Below are 2,752 nucleotides of genomic sequence, written 5' to 3'. Positions count from 1 at the left end.
AAGAGTTGTATGAGCCCCTAATAAAATGATATAAAAAATTACTACAATGAGAATAAGTTACTTTTAGAAAAATCATGTAATTCATGGTTGAGATTGGGACACTTTTGAGAGCACAAATCAGATATATTAATAATTATAGTAAGAATCAAAAATAATTTGGCCACATTGGTGATTTGTTTTGATGACTCATTTTTAACTTATTGAAAACTATTTATTTTGAAACTGAATATGTAGGAAAATGATATAAAACAATTGTATGGGGAAAAAGTACCATGTAATCAATCCCCAGATCAGAAATTAAAATATTAGAATCAAGTATACAAGCTCTTAATGACTCTTCTGACATAATATTATAAATATATTTATATTATAAAATATAATATTGTTAATTCTCATCTTCAAAAGATAACCACTACTCTTACATTTGAAGGAGCTCGAGTGGTATAATGTGCACAGCTGCTAATGAGAAGAAAGCAGTTTGAACCCAGCAGCTGCTCCACAAAATAAAAGACCCCATTATCTGCTCCCCAAAGCATTACAACCCAGAAACCCCTAGAGGGCATGTCTACTCGGAGTACAGGTTTGCTAGGACTAAGAATCAACTCAATGGCACACAACATCAACATCTTTACTTTTACACCAAGCATTTCTTCTAGTTCTTTTTTCCCCAAATGACAGGACTGGAATTTGAGGGGGCTTCAAAATGTTTTAGGAAAATTCAATTCTATTTTCCATCTCACATTAGTTCCCTGATATATATCTTATATACTCAATCATGCTTGAATTGCAAGAAGCTAAAAAAACAAAGGTTTCATCCAATCCCAAATTGTAGCCCTCCATGGTAAAGGCAGTTAAAAGTACTTAGATGTTTTCTGTGCACAAATGTGATGCTTAATGCTGTGTGCCAACGCAGGGAGACTATGAGACTTAGTTTAGCAGACACCATAGAATCATCTGCCAATCTGTGATCTTATATGAACAGCCAATCAATTGAAACGAGTATTCCCTGGGGGATGTGGCCTTCCCCAAATGGAATTCCGAATGAATGAAAAAATTGATATTGTGGCATGTGTCCTGTCTTTCTTGATTCTGTACTTGTTATGTAATGTCAAATTCTTGGGATATGAACCTTCACATGTCTCTGGCCTTTCTTTTGACCATCACCTGTTGGATTTATAGACCTCTGTAGAACATCTGGAGCCAGCAGAGGTCCTCTGTCTGCCATCCAACCTGTGGGTTTGGGGTTCATCATTTCCTCCAACTACATGAGGCGGCAAAGGTCATCAGTCTATTGCCTGACCCAAGAATCTGGAACTTGTTAGCCCCCCACAAGGGGGTGGACCATTCCTTCAAAATTATATGAGCTTTTTCTTCAAGACAATTTATTTCTATGTATATTTATATGAGCTCCATTGGTTTTTCTACTCTAGAAAATCAAATGTGAGACAACATACAAGGGGTACCCCCACCCAAACTGGAATTGTGCTGGATGGACCAGCACTTTTCCCCGATAGGTGAGCATCAAGCAACTCACTCAGTGACTGCACTCTTTGGGATCACCTGGGAAGGTTCTCTCTGGTCACAGTGAAGTTTTTCATAAAAGCAGTTTTGCTGAAACCTCATTTTTTCTGATGGCTGATTAAAGGGAACAGTGTGAGACTGTGAAATTATGTGACATGCTCGGGAAAAATGTGATGCTGAACACAGCTTACAAAGACAGTTGTATGGGTAAACTCAAGTGTGCAAATGGTTTTCTCATTTCAGAAAAGGTAAAATGTTGACGGATGACAAAACTTGTTCTGGTCGTCCATCGATTTCCTGAACAGATAAAAATGTCGACTCATAGTGCATGTGGAGTTTGTTCCACCAGGTCAGACTGTTAATCAAGCTGTCTATGTAGAGTTCCTGAAAAGATTGCCTAGCAGTGTGAGACAAAAAGAGCCTGATTTGTGGCAGAGTGGGGACTTATCTTGCCACCACAACAATGCACCTGCTCATACAGCCATCTCAGTGCCCCGGTTTTTGGAAAAAATCAACTTGCCTCTCTTGCCCCACGCACCTTACTCACCTGCCCTCTCTCCGTGTGACTTCTTTTTCTTTCTGTGAGTGAAGAGGAACATGAAAGGAAAGTGATTTGATGACATAGAAGAGGTGAAGGAAAACAACTGAGGGAGTGGCAGTCAGCCATCCAAACGGATGATTTTGAAAAATGTTTCCAAGAATGGAATTGCACATTTGACAATTGTCTCAAGTGTAATCGAGAGTACTTTGAAGGTGAAAGGCTGTTTTGTAAAAAAAATAATAAATATATATTTTTAAAAAGAATTCAGGTGTTTTGTGTGTGTGTATGTGTGTGTCCCCTCACAGAATTTTTCCAAAGTAGAGATTATGTAATAATTTTATTCTTTGTTTTTATATATTTATTATAGACAGAAACACATAATACACTCAAGGCTTGGATTTTTTCTTTAGTTCTTTCAGTTTAATATATGCCGATAGTGTTATTCTTCTGGGTTTTCTAATTATTGGTCTTTGCACATTTCATTGTTGTACTTTACTTTGTCTTTTTGAGCTGCTTATTGAAATTTTCTGTTCAGCTGTTTTACTTCATTATTCCTCCCACTTGTCTTAGCTACTCTGTGATTACGAGCAAGTTTCAGTCTCCTCTGACAGCCACTTTGATTTTTACTGTCTTTTTAATGATCTTTTGCTTTCTTAATATATGATGCTCTTAATGGCATCAGAGTTTTAT

This window comes from Echinops telfairi, unplaced genomic scaffold, assembly GCF_000313985.2.
Source record: "Echinops telfairi isolate 266 unplaced genomic scaffold, ASM31398v2 ScPeMD7_7469;HRSCAF=8507_0, whole genome shotgun sequence".
Lineage (NCBI taxonomy): Eukaryota > Metazoa > Chordata > Mammalia > Afrosoricida > Tenrecidae > Echinops > Echinops telfairi.
The sequence above is the reverse complement of the archived record's forward strand: the minus strand, read 5'-3'. Positions refer to the sequence as shown.